Source organism: Pinus tabuliformis, chromosome 2_2 (genome assembly GCF_031772625.1).
Source record: "Pinus tabuliformis cultivar Carrire ecotype Pingquan chromosome 2_2, CPIR1, whole genome shotgun sequence".
NCBI classification, from domain to species: Eukaryota; Viridiplantae; Streptophyta; class Pinopsida; order Pinales; family Pinaceae; genus Pinus; species Pinus tabuliformis.
Window position 1 is genome coordinate 665,496,207 of NC_142300.1, and position 18,816 is coordinate 665,515,022.

At 35.2% G+C, this 18,816-nt stretch overlaps 2 pseudogenes; both read right to left on the reverse strand.

Moving 5' to 3' along the window:
* Window positions 1-1,950: 1,950 nt before the first annotated feature.
* On the reverse strand, window positions 1,951-4,031 carry LOC149194373 (protein RGF1 INDUCIBLE TRANSCRIPTION FACTOR 1-like; annotated as a pseudogene).
* Window positions 4,032-8,957: 4,926 nt separating this feature from the next.
* On the reverse strand, window positions 8,958-9,613 carry LOC149194374 (NAC domain-containing protein 68-like; annotated as a pseudogene).
* Window positions 9,614-18,816: the final 9,203 nt, after the last annotated feature.

Below are 18,816 nucleotides of genomic sequence, written 5' to 3' on the forward strand. Positions count from 1 at the left end.
GCCGCTCACATTTATAGTATTTTTTAGGATCTTTCCCAAGCACCTGTTGCCATGTCCACTCAAAGTTTTTCACAAATTCCATGCATAAAACAAAGCACTTCTAACCACCATTGATCAAGTAGATCCATCAAACTCAAATCTCATCACTTTTTACCTCACATCATGGAAACCATGCCTTTAGGAACCATTTCCTTTTAGATAATGGTATGTGTTCAGAAATCACATCCTTAAGACAATCTTCTTTGAAGGGGCATCTACATGCATCATGTCATCGAAGTGTTGAAAATCTCTTGTATCACCTACTTTGTCGCCATCAACAACTACATTGAAGGCATTTGATGGCCACACCTTGTGACTCCAAGGGGTTTTCCTTCTTTACCTATCGAGCCAAGGGATAAAACAATCTCAATTAAAGTTGAAGTCATCGATGCCCCATCAAGTACAAAGATTGGGTGAAGTTGGTTCTATGTCATGACGACTATTGTTCCATCAGTTTTCATGGTATTTATGTTCTCTCATCATGGTAAGATTGTCACTATTGGCCAACTCACATATTACAAGTCCGAGTTGTACTTTCATGATAGACATTCAATTTCTTTTGTGGGAGACTCCCCTCACACATTTGAAAATATCATAGTAGGGATGTTCAAATTCTCTTTGTTAACGGGCACCTTTCCTTTTGCTCCAACATATTCATTGCATTCAACCTCCACTATTAACATGATCTCATCAATCAATAATAAATACCAAGGGCCTCATGATCCTTGGGTGGTGCCTTCTTCATTGGATTTAAACATTTACGTTGATTATATGCCTTTGAGCACCACCAAACTTACTTATCAAGCTATACAAATAGCTATCGACCTTGAATCATGCTTCCAATAAGATATGGAGCTTGATCCATACTCCTTGCCCACATGGACCATTGGTCACCCAAGTTCCATGACTTCTTTAATACTACAATTCCATTTAATGAAGCCATGATGATCTCTATTGACCTTGGGATGAGTCACACCATCATTCTTCTTTTCTCCCTTGTTCGAAACATTTGAATGAAAACTTGAAACACCTAGTTTCATCTCAAAATGTTGAATGGTCAAAAGACTCATCGTGATAGGTGATGTGTTCTCTAAAGGGAACTTATAATATTTCTCAAACCATCCCTATCGATATTTTAGTGAAACCTAAGGTCATGGAAAACATCCTAATGAGTGTGAATTGTACTACTAATGGAATCACTACTTACACTACCCTATTCAAATAATTCCATGTCATTTTCGCTTGGTCGTATGAATAAATTCCTGGAATCAATCCCGTGATTGTTGAACATGAAATCATTACATATGAAGGGTCCAAGCCAGTCAAGAAAAGTCTTTCGCTAGTTAACGTTCGTAAAGCGACTACCATTGAGGGAGAAATTGAAATGTTGCTCAAGGCTGAGATTTTATATCCAATTCCCCTGACACGATGGGCTTCTGACATTGTTCATATCACCAAGAAATAGGGTATTACTTGTCTTTATCAATTATATGGGCTTGAACAAGGCGTTTCCAAAAGACAACTAGCCAACATCGATCTTCGATCTTATTTTCAATGATGTGTTGGAAGTGATGTTTTCTCCTGCATGGAGTGATTTTCTAGCTATAATTAGATTCACATCAAACTGAAATACCAGCACAAGATGAATTTCATTTGCACTGGGGTACTTTTGTAATATGAAATTGTCATGTGGTCTTAAAAATGTTACAGGTGCAAGGAGCTAGGAGCTTGATCTCAAGGGCTTCAACCACCAAGTGCATCAACCATCCACCATCCAATATAAGGTATGTTCACCATCCTCTTTCTTGTATATTTCAATTATGGATTGCATCATGTGTATAAATATGGTTTAGTATGGTTTAAGCCTGGTATGTGTAAATAAAGTTAAAAAGAATACGACGGATAGGAAAATCAATAGAGAGGCGATCGCTGCGGAATGCCTTTTCTTCGTCTGCGCTTCACAAATTCTGTTGTGGCCGTGCAGCCCAATTTCTTGCACCCCACGCCTCCGCTCGCACTCACTCCTGACGAAGTGTGGAACGCCATGGTGTTGTCCAGAGTCGTATTGGGCGATATATGGCCGCCCTCTTCAAATTCCTTAAGCCCCTCCGACTGTGCAAACAATAAATATTTTGAGAGATCCTTCCCCTGGTTTATCAGATGATCTACCTGCTCACACAAAGAAAAAGTCAAAATTTGTTATCGACTGCTGACCAATTAACCAAATATTAGAGTGATAAGTAGTTAATCCAAAATATTATAGACTGCTTATGAATTTATCAAAATGTAGTAATGGACTGCTCAACAATTAAAAAAAATATTATGGACTTTTTTCGAAAAGTCGGGCAAGATTAAACATTTAATGGGCCACTAAACCAGAAATCATATTATGGACATTTTCGGAAAAATCCAGCAAGATTAAATGTACATTTAATGGGCTACTAAACCAGAAATCAAAACACTATACACTGCCCAAAGATTTCACCAGAATATTATGGAATCTTAAACGAGAAATCGAAATAGTGTCTACTGCTAAATAATTTGTCATAATCTTTGCGGACTGCGAAAAAATTGTCGAAAGATTAAGGACTGCTAAACATTTTGTAAAAGAAAAAAGAAAAAAGAACATGTAATGTTAAGTAATTAACCGAAAGTGCTAAACAATTTGTCAAAAGATTATGAACCACCTAAGAAATTCGTCAAAAATGTTACAGACCGCTAACAATTAACCAAATTTTCTGGACATATAAAGAATTAGTCAAAATTTCATGTAGTGGTACACCAGAAGTCAAAATATTATGGACTTCTAAACAAGAAATCAAAATATCAGACTGCTGAACCAATTCATCAAAATATTTTGGACTTCTAAACCAGATATCAAAATCTCATGGACTACTGAACCAATTAATCAAAATATAATGGACTATTCAACAAAATATTGTGCTCTATTACTGCCGATTGTTGTTCTTTTCTGAAAAACAGATCGACAATAAGCAGATTTTGTCTTTGTCGCATTTTCTCACCTTGCAAGCCACGGAGCAGAAGCGATAAGGCTCTTGTAAGCTTCTTTCGCAGGTGCTGCAGACCACCTTTTCATTGTTCGTAGTGTACGCCTGCAAGAACAGATAAAATTCACAAATTTCAGTCCAATTTATACTTCAGGACTTCATATATTCTCTGGATCCGTGAAATGCCGAAGCTTTGAGTGGTTTGAGCAAATTTAAGCTCAGCCATTAGTGTAGCTCACCTGAACATATGAGCAATCGATATATTTCTCCATTTCGTCTAGTCTGATGACATCGTGATAGACATATCTCCGAATCTGCGCGCAGGGAAATCATCATTTCATTAGCAAGATAACCGTTGAATTACAGGGACGATTAGAGCAGAGGAGAAGAATTTTTTTACCTTGAGCCGGCGGTGGCTCTCGTCAACTGGCACGCAATGCGAGCAAATGCTCCGGCAGCAGTCTAGGCAGAAAAAGTTCTTCTCGCTTTTATTTGCAGTCTCATGAGTGGCGCAGGGCATGAAGAATTTGTCTGTGAGAAGAGCATCCAACTAGGCCGGCCTCTCCTCCTTCTCGCAGACCACAAACCCATCCTGAACACACACAATTCATGCACAATTCCAATCATTTTCACACATTTGGCTCTTGCGGCGGTGCCCAATTGTTACCCCGATGGAACACAGACAAAAACACAGACGAAAACACAGACGAAAACCAGGAAATTTTAAGATCTACAAAGCAGACATGAAGCATTTACTCACCATGTTTGTAGCCCCCTGCGTGTTGTTGTCGCTGGGAATCTTGTTGTATGCCGCTGCTTGTGCTTATGATGGCTGTTGCAATTCAATGCATCACACTCACAAATATAGCTGGGTGGGTATACATGAGAAGGTTCAAAGGGAGGGAAGGAAGCAGTGAGATTAGGGTAAAGGTGAGAGGGCCAGGGAGCCAATTAGGGTTCCTTTCATCACCCTTTTGCCTTCATTATCCGATATATATATATATATATATTGCTCCCCAGCCCCGCCCAGCCCCGCCCATCTAGCTACTCTTTTTCATAAATATGAACGGATCCATATAGAACTGAAAATGTGAGGTTCGAGGTGGCAAACATGTTTTCAAACTTAATGAGACTGAACTTATTTATTTTTACCAATTTGTATTAATAATAATTTTAATAATAAAAATAAGGAAATTAAATAAATAGTGATTATTTCAATATTCCTAACGGATTTAGTCATACGTGACAAGGAATAATTATTTAAATAATGATTTAATAATTATTTCTAGAGAAAATTAAATAAATAATCATTTATCTAATTATTCTCATGGGGTTTTTTTATTTAGATTAGAAAATAATTTAATAAGAGTGGTTTAGTAAATTATTTTCCACAATGAAAGTGATTTTACTATGATAAAATCCACCTGGTTAAATCTTCATTATCCGATATATATATATATATATATATATATATATATATATATATATATATATATATATATATATATATATATATATATATATATATATATATTGCTCATTTGTACCTCTTGGTACCCGTGCCCTAGTACCCCGCCCATCTAGCTACTCTTTTTCATAAATATGAACGGACTATGTGACCTCTTCCACTCCATAAAAATGTGAGGTTCGAGGTGGCAAAGATGTTTTACAGAACGGAAAATGTGAGGTTCGAGGTGGCAAAGATGTTTTCCAACGTAATGAGACTGAACTTATTTATTTTTACCAATTTGTATTGATGATGAGGACGACTAATGGCCCCTTGCAATATAGTGCTGTTATGTTGAATGTTGTTACATAGCTGTTATATGGTATACGTTTTTAAGCATTAAATCAAACACGACTTTTTTTTCTTTTTCTTTTTTTTACATGGGATGATGTGTAATAAATGAGTTAACTGTAAAATTGAAAATGAAAAATAATATTAGTTAATTATTTATATAAATGGATTATTAATGAAAATGTATCTGACAAATAAATAACTAAAACAGATTAAACAAGTTGAATTTGAAAATGAAAAATAATATTAGTTAATTATTTATATAAATGGATTATCAATGAAAATGTATGTGACAAATAAATAACTAAAACACACTAAACAATTTGAATTTGAAAAGTATAACCATAATTTAGTTATCTTGTTTGAAAAAATTAGGAGTGAATTATTCAAACTAATAAATAAGTTAAACAATTTGAATTTGAAAAGTAAAACAATAATTTAATTATCTTATTTGATACGTGAGTTTTAAAGGAGTCAATTATTCAAGCTAAAATAAAAATTTATTTTTATCAATTATATATATATAGAGTTATGGTTCTGGCCAACTGGTGAGATTAGGTAACATGGGAAGGCGCAAAGTCGGAGGGTCAAGATTGAAAACCAAATTTAAAGCTAAAAGATATATATGTTTTCCAATTTTTTATAACTAATTTTATTTAGTTTGTTAATATTTTCTATTTTCATTTTAAAAAAATATGTAATTTAAAGGATTATAATAATATCAATAAATAAAATATATTTTTTTAGAATAATAATTCTTATTTTACCAATAATTTAAGTAAATAAACTATTTTAAAATTAATTTCATAAGTTTACATAACTTTTTAATTATTAAATTATTATTTTCGTGGAGTGGTGGAGTTAAAAAAACAGCCTAGTGGATCTTGTGTATATATCACATCAGTAGATTTTGTGTATATCACTCGATTGAGATATGTGTGCCATATGTTGGTTATGTTGATGGGGCTAGTCATAGTACTCAGAACCTTTCCTCCACACCATGGGCTATATATGCTTTGAGTGGCAAGTTAGTGAGTTTACAAGGGATTTATATTGATCTCTCTACTAATAACATCGTTGAGTATAGCGCAGTGATGGAACTATTTTCTAATGTTATTTCTCGTGGTATTTGTCGTATAGTTATTAGACTTGACTCACAACTTGTAGTACTATAGTTGACTAATGTCTATTAAGTTAGAAGTCTAACTATACTTCATATGTTCTTAAGGGTTCACCTTCTAGAAAGACATTTTTATTATAGCCAATATCAACACATTTACAGAAGTCTAACTACATTGAGAGATGCATTGGCTAATCGTGTTTTAGACACATATGGCCACATGGCCTTGCATACAAAAAAAATATACATGGAGTCAAAACATGGCTATATAGCCTCCAAGTAGACTAATCGTGATTATGCTCATGATAGAAAGAAATTGCATGAGCCATATTTCACAGTAGTTGGTTGATACAACTAGGCACGCTAAAAGTATGATGTTGCGGTCTCATAGGGATCATATTGTCCTTAGTCTCAACTATTCCCTAGGTCTATCCCTTCATGTGTCGCTCAACCTCTACAAGAGTCTCAGCCAAGATCCTGCAATACCTCTCGTCCCCCTGTAGCAACATGTACTCCAATTGGTTCCTATTGTGGGTCTCCAACATGTTGAAGATAGGATGAATTCACGGGTCGAATGATTCCAACGTCTGCATGTAAAAATCGATAGTTAGTCTGAGATACATAGAAAATACAAAATAAATTGTAAAACTTAAAAATAATAAAAAAAATGATCAAAATGCTTTTTTTTAACTATGGAACCCCGTCGCTCTCCATCAGGAATCACGAGATTTGGGTCTCCATGGAAATCCATCCTAGCATATGGATAACCTTTAATCATATTGAGTTGCATGCGTAACCATCAGAAGAATACTGATGTGAAACTCATAGATGATGGACCTTCATGTATGGATATGAAATCCACCCATCTTCTCATTTGCGGGACTCTCAGATCTAGGAGCTCGAGCAAGATATGTTATGGTCAGAGTAATGGAATCTGCTCCAAGGCAAATGTAATTAGAACGGAACCATAACCAAAGCTTTTCAACCATCCATCCTTTGCCTTGGTAAGTTATTCCTTCATGTTTGCAAGTACTCCCTCGCTCAAGTTGAATACTATCGGCTCTATGCAATCTAAAGCATATTACATTTGGGACGAGTTATCCAAATGCAGGGTAGCACTAACAACCATCTAGAAATGATAAACATGATTGTCCTCAAAGGAAAACAAACCACATCCTTTATCTTGATTTTCCCATCTTTGGTTGGTTGGGTTCAAGGTATATAGTGTGTACTCATATAGTCTTTGACAGTCTCTCCATCCCTTCCCAAACCACATAACGAGACAAGGGCACCTTTCCTCAATAAACCTGTCAAGAAATAGTTATCTTCCACCTGTATGCTAAGCATATGTGCTCCAAGCCTAAAAGCGTGTGTCTAAACATACCATGCTCGAACAAAATAATATAATAACTCCAACTATTGCCTCATCCCAAGAAGAAGAAAAAAATCAAAAGCCCACAGTTTCTCAATGCCTAGATGGTGGCTGGATCATTAGTTTCATTCATGCATTATTCTTCGTGTTCACTTTCTCTGCATATCAGATCCATTTTGTTTCGATGGAAACCTAAAACATGACAAGAAGAATCATTAGAGTGAATCATATGCAAAAAATTGAGAGAAATTTGAGTGAAACAAGCAAAACAAATTTTTGAAATGCTTCGAGCACACCCTACTAAAGGGATACATTGTGTTGCAGTGCCCTCCACAGTGAAATTTTTTTCTTTCCCAACACACCTTTCAACATTGTTGTGGTGTGATGGGGCTAGGGCGAAAAATTAAAACCCTAGGTCACCAAAAATTAGAAAAAATATGCATGAAATGAAAAATCAGAATAGTTGAAAGAAAAAGGAAGGTGAGATTTCCTACCTGGAAGTGACGATACTCGAAATGATCCACCGAATTGGCCGCAATCAACTGTAGGAAATGAGGGGAAAAAAGCAATTAGAGCTCACTCACCATGAGGTAAAATGTAAAATGGTAAAAATGGAATTATTTTTTTCCTATTTATGGTCATTTTCATGATTATTTTATTCATATTTTATTATTTTGACCTAAATATGACCTAATTTTACCATGTATAAGATATTTTTAATTTTTTTGTGATGTTCTGAGCATGTTAACCACTGTTTAATGTATTTTATGATATTTGAATAAAAACATATCATTTTGACCAAAGAGCATACTTTTATCACTTTTTGAGGCTTTGTAAACTTAGGAAAAATGAACATCCTCGAGTCCTATTTCAACTCTTTTTCAGACTAGCCATATATTGCATTAAAAATATTATATTGTTACAACCATTCAAAAAGTAGTTCGGACAGAAAGAGTGGAACTTCTGATTAAAAAAGAGGTGGGCCTTTTGCTAAAAATAGCATGGGACCTAAGATAGACTGAATATCTGTGGCATTCAATCCTGTTTTATGTCAAAGGTTGTCTCCAAAGAATCAAGTTGTACATGATTTTGAAGCTAAAACGAGAGATTCATAATATGGTTTGAAAATAAGTATAGCTGGATAAGCTGTACAGGCAGACTCTTATAAAAAAATATTTAACTAGGGACCGACAAGACAAGAAAATAAATGACAGAGCAGACAAGAAAATATTGAATCTAGTCCCTAACTTATATTTCATTCTCTAACTATTTTCAAATGGCCAAATCCAATACAAGGAAAAACAATTCCCAACCTTTGGGACTCAGAGAACTGATAGAAAAAAATACAATAATTCATCCCATAAAAAATGAAAATCCAAACATTCCACTGACAATAGCTTCAATTGAGTAATCAATCATTTAAGTCCCCTGTCTTTTATTTCTATTCCAATCCAATACATAACCAATATCTATAATTGAGGAATCAAGCATTCAGCACCAATATCCTTATTGCTAATGCCCATATGAGCAAACAGGGGAAGAAACAGAAGGGGGAAAGCATGGAACATAACAACCAGAAGCCAAATTGACCCACTGAACTATATCTCCAAAACTACCGATTCAAGACCTTACAAATAGGACAAAAGAACTTACTCTTAAGCTTCCTTTCTTCCTTGCAAGTCTGCTAACATCAGCAAGACGGTATTCATGCATGATCCAATTTGTCTTTGTGCCTTTGGGTGCTTTCCCAGCATAGAAGACAAGAGCCTTCTTGATGCCCACTCGCTTCTTTCCACCTTTAGCAGTAATGGGCTTATCAGCATCTGTAGCTTTCCAGTATCAAGAACCAGCAGCCCTATTGGGCCTTGATCCATTCCTGTACTTCCTATCCCTGGAGTGAAAAAATACCATTCCTTCTCTCCAAATAGGGCCTTCTCTGTAAATAGAAAAAAAGAAAAAAACAGGCTCTTTGTTAAGTCCTGAAATCCATCTGATCACACCTTCTATAATCTGTTTAGAAATATGGGTACAAGGATTAGAGGGGAGAAATGAAAAATATACCTGGAAGTTGCCATGGATCATATTTGTAGAGATCCACTTCTGCTATTATAGGAACAGGGATCATCTGAGAGGCTGCCTTCTTGCACAAGTAATGCACAACCAACTCTTCATCTGTAGGGAAGAATCTAAATCCAGGAGGCAACTGTAAGTCAGCCTCTGCATTTCTTCTACTCATACCCATGGCTATGTTTATCCTAGTGTTTTCTTCTCAATACTCCTGAGATGCTCTGATCATCTCTACTAACACAACATATAATAAATGATGCATCATTACAGTAATATTTCAGTCTAGACAACCTTGTCATGTCTGCCTAGAAGAATATTTTAAAATGGCATTTTCGAACAATAATTTTTGAACACAAGGTAGGGTTACCATTCATTATATCCACAACTGGAGATGTTGCAGGAGCCAATTGTTTTTCCCTCTGGTATGGAACTGCAGGAACTGCAAGATAAATGGCAATCAGTCAAAGCCACTGTGAAATCAGACATTATAACATCATCTTACAGCAACACTAACTTTTCATACTAATAATGTGGAGTTAGGGTTATTTTGACACCTTCATAAGCAATACACTTCAAAATGTAGCAAATATGGATTTGGGAACAAAAACATTTCCCATTTTCATAGGACTTCAGCAAATGCAGCCAGCTACTCATTGGGTTCAAACAGTTATGTTGGTAAAACTCAAAACTCAGAAAAGTGCTTGTGCAACATCTACTAAGTAGCTTCTGTGCAAGAAGTTCTTGTTTCAGGGATTTGGATAAAGAACAATGAGGTGGAGAATCTTTGCAGACGATTTGGAGCCAAGAGATTGAGGGTTCTGTTTTAAACTGAGATACATAGACAGAGGTTTCAGTAATAGGGTTGGGTGTTCAGAATATAAACCCATGTCATGATCCATATTTATCAAGGAGTTGTTGGATTTTCTTTGAAACAGATTTTGCATGTTATTATGTTTCTTTCAGCAATGTATTGATTATACCAAGATGAAGCATTTGAAAGTCTATAATATTGTTTTGTGCATGGGTAGGAAATATTGAAGGGGAGATAGGGAATTATGCTCTAAATGTGTTTATATCTGGTGGGGTCAAGTGGTGTTCCCTCATTTGTATAGGCATTTGAAGAATGAAGAAGTGGGACTTGATCAATGAGTTGGAGGTTGAGGACCCAGAAGGAATGATAGAGTTTTCAGCGGAAGATTTTACATGGACAGAAGTAGCAGGAGACCAAGTCGCGATTATTCCATATTGTCGACTTGAGGATTTTATAAGTGGAGAGCAAATGAGGGAAAGTGCACCTACTCAATTTGTTGCTAAAACTCGACGAATTAAAGATGTGAAGGATATCAAGAGGACAAATTCTTCAACATATATAGAATATGTTGTGTGAGTATCTCTCTTTCTCTCTCTCTCTCTATCTATCTATATGTATATAATTTTGATTTTAAGTTCACTATGTCAAACATGCATAAATATTTTATTTAATTTTTGGTAAATTCTTGATCACAGATATTGGTGTGCCTATGGTCCAAATCATGTACAATCCAGCAATGTATCTGAACCTAGATCCACAACTAAGAAACGTCTTCCACGTCACAGCATCAAAGTTGGTTGTCATTGTCACTTTATTATGCGATGACTTTCTCTTAGACCAAATGATGTCATTATAATTTATACAGCATGCAGACATATTGATGACAAAAATGTGGTTTGTCATGGAAATGAGGCAAATGACATGCCGAAGAAATTCAATTTTGCGCCGCATTTAACAGAGCATATAAGAACTATTGTTGAAGATTTGGTTCGTGATGGTTTTAATGCTACGATGATCTGGGAAAAAATTATCTTTGATTTAAGGTATGGATCTGGTGAGTTGTTCACAGGGGCACCTCGAGATTCTTTCATGACAAGAAAGGATGTGTCAAACATGTACAATAATATCAAGAGGCTAGAGTATGTGAAGCATGAAAGTGATCCAATGAGTGTGGATTGTTGGGTTAGTGAGTGCCCAGATAGCTTTTTCTTCTACCAACAACAAGATGTTGTTAAAAACATCCCTTTCATTATAGGCATAAAAACTAAGTGGATGCTTTCAATGATAGTGAAATACTCACACAAAAACATGTTATCAATGGACTCCACTTTTAGCACTAACAAATATGGGGTAAACATATTTACCAAAACTTCATTTTTCCTGTTTTATTTCAATGTCATCCTCTTATATGCTTATAATCTTGTTTTCTTATTGTAATGAAATATCAACTGTACACCATAATGTCTTTTGATGATCATCAAAATGGGATTCCAGTGGCATGGGTAATATCATCACAGAATGGTACTCCTGATATTTGTAAATGGATGTCACAATTATTTGCAAATGGGAAAAAGGAAAACCTAGATTGGCATGTCCGAGCTGTCATCACAGATGATGCAGCAGCGGAAATCGAGGCATTAAGGTGAACCAGTTTTTTCTTTTTAGAAGAGATAAAAAGCAATAATGTTCAAGGATATTCTCTTATAATGTTATATTATTTCAGGACTTGCACAAATTGTACACTATTATTGTGTGTACGGCATGTCCGTAGAGCGTGGTTGAAAAATGTGGAACCAAAGTTAGGGGAAAGGAAAATAAAGTTTGTATCTTCTGTGCTCTAGGATTAATCATGCATTCGTGTGAAGATGATGCATCTGTGCAACATGAAATTCAAATTTTCTTTGATGAATTCAAAGAAGAAACTATGTTTTTGGATTATTTTGCAACCAACTAGTTAAACAACAACAAATTACGTAAGTTTCTTAAAGTTGCATTTTATCAGTTTATTTTGTAATTGACCATTTTCTATTGTTTCTTCGCATCTAATATATGTTTTTTTTCCAGATATGTGGGCAAAAGCATATAGGGACTTCCCACATTCCAACCATGATACTAATAATGCTATCGAATCTTATGACCGGTATCTAAAGTAAAGGTACCTCTGTGAGAAGAATAATGCTTCCCATAGAAGGGTGGATTGGTTGTTGCACCTATTATTAAAATAGGTTGAGTTGTATTACATTCACATGCAACGTCTAAAAAATTATGGTTTTGTCCGAGCTTCAAAAATTGAGCAACAAATAAATTTAAGTGCAAAGCAAAGAATATCCCTGATGAAGATTGTATGGCTGATGGAAACAAGGAAAGTGAGTATTTGGTTCGTAGCCAATCTATGGCAACTCGTGATACATGGTATCATGTCATCTATAAAGGGCTGAACGTAAACTTTTGTAATTGCAAATGGGCCCTAAATGGCAATATTTGTAAGCATATTCTAAAAGTTGAGATGGTAGTGACTAGCAATGTTTCAAGGGGCAATGAATTGCCTAATGTCTCTAGGTCTATTACAGAAAGACCTGGATATTTACTTGATTTAAATGAATCATTTGTAATGAGCCCAAAAATTGAAATGAACCTTCCAGCTTCTCCTTCCACTGATTCAACCATTGTAAGGCCAAATAGCGCCCTAACAATCGATGAGGAAATTAAACTTGTGATGTCATCAACTCATAAGAGATTGAGGGGTTTATTACAAATAACACCCACAACTTTCGAGTAGGCATATGCACTAAATCAATTGGTAAAAAATGTAAGCCAAGAGTACAATAATAAGAAATTTGATGTTGTAACTCCATCCAAGGTCACTACCAAGAGGTGACATAGTTTCTTGAGCCCAACAAAAAAAGGGGGGCAAAGTGTTCCTGCGTTGAAATCAAGAAAATATGGACCACAGTTTCTAAAGGTTGGACGGTGTCGTGGAAGGAAAAGAAGCATGAATAAACAATTGGAGATTTCTTCTACAAAAGAAATCAATCTGGACCACACATCTAGAAGGGTACAAGGTTCTATTTTGCAAAATAATGGTATGTAAATATCAATTGATGTATCGTTTTATGTGAAATTCAAAATATCATTATCTTCATTGCCTTCAATGCAATTGCATAACAATGTGTTTTTTTTTTGTTACAGCTGAAGATTCCACATATCATAATACTTCAAGTTGCCAAGTTCGTTTATTTCATGAGAATAATGTGGATCCAAATATGGGGGGTTCATTGATTCATTTTCCATTTGATTCACAACGTCCACCTCTCCCGTTTGATCATCGAACCCCCTGGTTGTTTCCACCAATTGCACCAAATTCATTCATTGGGCAGCCTACTTCAACCCATAACATTTTGGTTCCACACCCTAGGGTGATGCCCCCTATTGTACAACCAGTTGGATTGTATCACCGCTTGCACTCTATACAGGAAATAGCGGGTGAAGAGAACAATCAAAGTGTCAGCAATCAATGGCGAGATGACAAATATTCGAGCTGATGAGTATTCATGGATATAATATGGGCATAACCCTATAAAGAGATCTCCTAATCCAAGAACATGTTGTGTGCATGATGGGTTGAAAATGTTTTTGGATATGCACAACATTATCTAATTTCAATTTTGTATGGTTATCGTATTGAGCTATTGAAATCTTTTTGTTGAACTCAAAGCATATAAAATCTCAGTGTAAATGTTGGTTGAACTCTAACAAACTCCAGGAAAAGGTTATTTGCCTTTTTGCTACTATAAGCTTGATACATCCTTTTTGGATAACAGTATAGTGTATTGTACATAAAGGCAGAATTGGAACTATTATATATCAAGCTGGCTCATTATTGTAGATGTTATTTTGGCATGTTGCTTCAATACAAAATGAATTTCAATGAAAATTGGTGAAAATTGGTGAAAATTATTGACATGCTCAAAGTCAGTCCTTTGGTGTCTGGAAATGATTGAAAATTGTGGAGTTGGAACCCATCTATGCATACTCAATGCTATGTCTTTCAAGTCCAATGTGTCATGACTCATGAAGGAAGGATGGACCTAGCAGGATAAAAACAATTATTGTAGAGCTATGTTGCAGGAAATGTACCCCCTGCATACCAGCCACATTTCAGTACAAAAACTCCAAAACAAAGCTGAAACACGCCTAAAATACATTTCAGTGGGGCTGAAAAAGTGTCTTATTGCTTCTTACTTTTGGTGAAAAAACTGCGTGACCAGAATTTTTGATCTGAAATAAAAAGGTATCTTTTAAATCATGAATCTATATTCTAAACCATAATGTTAAAACTGAAATTTCACTGTTTAATAATTTGAAGGGTCACATTTCCATCACATTTCTGTTTCAAATTCAGGTTTCCATTTCCCCATATCATGCAGCTTAGTTATAGAGGTATTCCTACTTCACCAAATTTCGTCATCCAACATTTTCCTTGGTTGTCCATGGCCACATAGTAGGTGTATTGTCTCTTCCATCTTAATTAGAGAGATCCAATTCTGCCATTAGGAGAGAGTCCACATATGCTGAAGAAGGAATCTAAACCCCTTCAGCAATTACTTCCCTTCTAAACTTATTGGCATCCTGATATTTAAAATGGCCATACTCAAAAAATTATCTCTCTTCTTGCAAAATAGTATACCATCTAATACTTTGTTTGGAGACAGAGTTTAGTCCAATTCCTATCCTATCCATTTTTTGGTTGGCAATTGCTAGGAGGCCAAAAATTTTGGCTCAAATAAAGGGTGTTAGAGCTAGCAATCTACACGTTGGGATTTTATCATCTGGTAAAGAATTCATTGGTTGAGTTAATTCCTTTCTTGAGAAACCTTAAAGTTAAGATTTAGGGAGAGTCGAACAGCAGCTTGCCCTCAAACTTGTGACATTTGACCTGCATATTTTTCTGCTTTGGGCTTTTTCTATTCTTGAATTTTTGAGTTAAAGAATGCACTCAAAATTTTGAAAGTTTGCAGCTGCCCCCTAGAATTCTCAAACAACACTTAAACTCAAGCAACGAGTACATGCTACAATATCAGTTCTCTAAATTTTTTTGTGCTTCATGTTTCCAGGAACTTAATCACCAGGCATCACCCAACAGTTTGCATGGCAATCGACTGCAATCTTGAGCTGATTATTAATTTTTTAATTTTTTACATGAGATGACATGTACACTATGACCATTTAATCACCCTTATTCAACCATATCTTAACTGGCACTCATTTTCTAACAAAGAGTCACCTAATTTTAATTTTTGTTTGGATCCCAATTCGTACCCTTCTTTTCACTTGCAAATACTCTCTTGTATATGCTTCACAAGCTCTACCAATAATAGAGAAGTGAGTGTCCAACTATGATATTTTATACAACGTAGGTGCTCTCATATTCACTTATTTGTGTGTGTCATTTTTTAATAGAGGCGATTTCTCTTCATATGTACTAATGTCTGTGCCCACTTTGAATATGTTTGCTTTTATTACAAAACCTAGCCTAGCCTACCTGGCATGAGATACAATGTATTGTTGATTGAAATGATATGATGCACCAATCTAATAGGTATTTGTTTGATACATATATAAATAAACTAAAAAACAATTAATCTTATTCATATTTACATCTTTATAAGTCACCAAGGCTTTTGTTAGAGGACCACAATGTGCATATATTTTGACTGCCACAATGTGAATATTATCATCATTTTCATGTGATCATGTGTAAACTTATATTACTTATATTTGGTTTTCATTTAGAAACCATTATCAGTTGGAGTTAGGATGATCGCATGAAAGACATATGATATTTGTGATGAAAGGGCTGCTAAGTTTGAAGTGTATTGAATGGATCCTCTAGTCTTGGTCACTACTATTACCCTTGTTGTGTGTTTGACAACAAGGGTGACCTATTTCATGTCCACAACTACGACAATGTTAACTTTGTTCATGTTTAGGTCAAGGATCCTTCCAATGGAGCCCAAGATTCATGTGTTATTGAACGTCAAGTGAAGCCTCTTGAATGCAATGTCGACTATTGTTGCCAAATCATTTTATTTGGAGACATCATCACTTATTTAAATTGATAAGAAAATGCTTTCTTGGAAGTTGGCACAATTTATTTCCCCCAACATCCAAGATGTATGTAGGCATAATTGACATTGAAACCAAGAACAATGCATACCATTTATATGTAAATATAGCCTACAGGGAATATAAAAACAACTAATATAATAGTCTCTATATAATCATTTTTTTAAAATATATTAGGCATCACTTTGAACAATGCATTCAAGTCCAGTTTAAGTGAGAACCTTAAAAGGTCAACTACATCCTAACAAACTATTCCAAATATAGAGGGTGATCTTTTCAATCAAAGACATGACTTACTACTAAGCAAGTGTCTACCATCAAGCCTAAATAAACAAAAGTTTCTTGAAGCATTTGTTGAAGGACTAGCTTCTCTTCTCTCGGAACCAAGAGATAAATATCCATAAGTCCTATAAAATAGAAATTTATTCATGCTTGGCCATAACACCTCTGAGGATTGCTTGCATAGTGATGTTGGCATGAAATGATCAGCTGCTCTATTAAACTGACAAGGTCTCATTGTATAGTATTAGAGACAACAGGGATTTAATTTCAAGAGCTATGCTGGAAAGATATTGAATTTTGTGAGAGCAGAAGAGACTGGCTTACTGTGGGAAACCATTGTGAAGTCAACCTGTACACAACTTGGACACCTGCATTTTTCAGAGGTATGCTAATCAAGCTCGTTCCAAATTGTGACATTTGACCTTGATATTTTTCTGCTTTGGGCTTTTTCTGTTCTTGAATTTTTGAGTTAGAGAATGCACTAAAAATTTTGAAGGTTTGCAGTTGCCCCCTAGAATTCTCAAACAACACTTAAACTCAAGCAAAGAGTACATGCTACAATATCAGTTCTCTAAATTGTTTTGTGCTTCATGTTTCCAGGAACTTAATCGCCAGGCATCACCTAGCAGTTTGCGTGGCAATCGACTGCAATCTTGAGCTGATTATTAATTTTTTATGGCAGAATCATCATCTCCTTGCAGTTATAGTTGTCTTTTGATGTCCATGAAAGTGAATAAAATCAGCCTTTCCAAGTTTGTTTGGAAATCCATCTCACATATTCTCTGATCAGGGAGTCAGCTGGTTCGTATAGGATGGTGACAAGGTGCAACAGGTGGAAGTCATAACTAATAAAGTCCTGTTCACACTAAGAATATATTAGGTTTCTTTTCAGATGTTTAGTCTAACCTTATATCACTTTCCTGCAGAACGATCTGGTTATTGTTATACCTTTTCGGCTATATTATGTATCAAGAGTTATCTATTCTTCATAATAGAGCTATAATAGTAGTTCCATGGCTATTTGAGTTGTGAGCCTCCTCCAAGTGAGACACCCATTGCTTTGGAAAGCATAGTTAGTGATGGAGTTTTTCAAATGTCATTGTAATTTGTAGCATATTTCACTATATTTATACAAAATTGTATTCTTTTAGTATATGCTTGGGAAGATAAGGCCTGTAAAGCACCATGGTTTTTCAACGAGTTTTTTTTGTAAAGTTTGATATGTGTAACTAGCCATACGGCTAAGTGGTTATCTTGTCTATGGAGGATATTGGCAGCTTAATGGATCCTTGTTCTTCAATTAGTGAGGAGGAGGAAAGACAATATTATTGTAAAAGTTGCAATTATGGACATTACATAGATAACAACCCATATACCAAAGAGGGTCCTAAAAGGCATTACACTGGATTTAAATCTAATGAACAAAAGCTATAATATCATACTAATCTGGTCTTTGGGTGCACCATAATTTAATTCATTTAGTAAATGAACTGATTTAATCTGTCATGATTGTGAAAATAGGTCCAGAAGGCATTACACTGAAACATTGTGGATTTAAAATCTAATGAATAAAATTTCTAATACCACACTAATCTGGTTTCTCGATGCACCATAATTTAGTTCATTTAGTAAATGAACTGATATAATCTGTTATGACTATGAAAACATAGTGATGTCATATGTAAACTAGCCTTGGCTCCAAAAAACCATGAGCACAGGCCATCTCTAGGCCATTCACACAACCAATTTTAAATCTCCATAAAATCATAGCTATACAATTATTGATAAGGCTTCAGGATATATGAATTAATCAAGTTGCTCACTGCTAGACTCTAATTAACATATAATATAGAAATAAACTTGACACCTTGATATAACTGAAGGTGATGCTTGTGATAATAGTATATGGGCTCCATAACATAGTATTCCTCCTCTTTATGCATTACACGAGATATAAAGATGAATTATATGGTACAGCGAGTAATCCTCCTTTTAGATATATTATTTGACTTGGTTGAGTTATTAATCCACGTTTTAGATATATTATTTGACTTGGTCAAATGTAAAGTGATATTCATTTTAAACTTGGAAGTTTTAAGAGAGCTTCGAACTCATTGTAACGTTTCTTTGTAAATGACTCTACTTTACTTACTAGTTTGGATGCGAAAGACGCATGTACATCACGGTAACGGA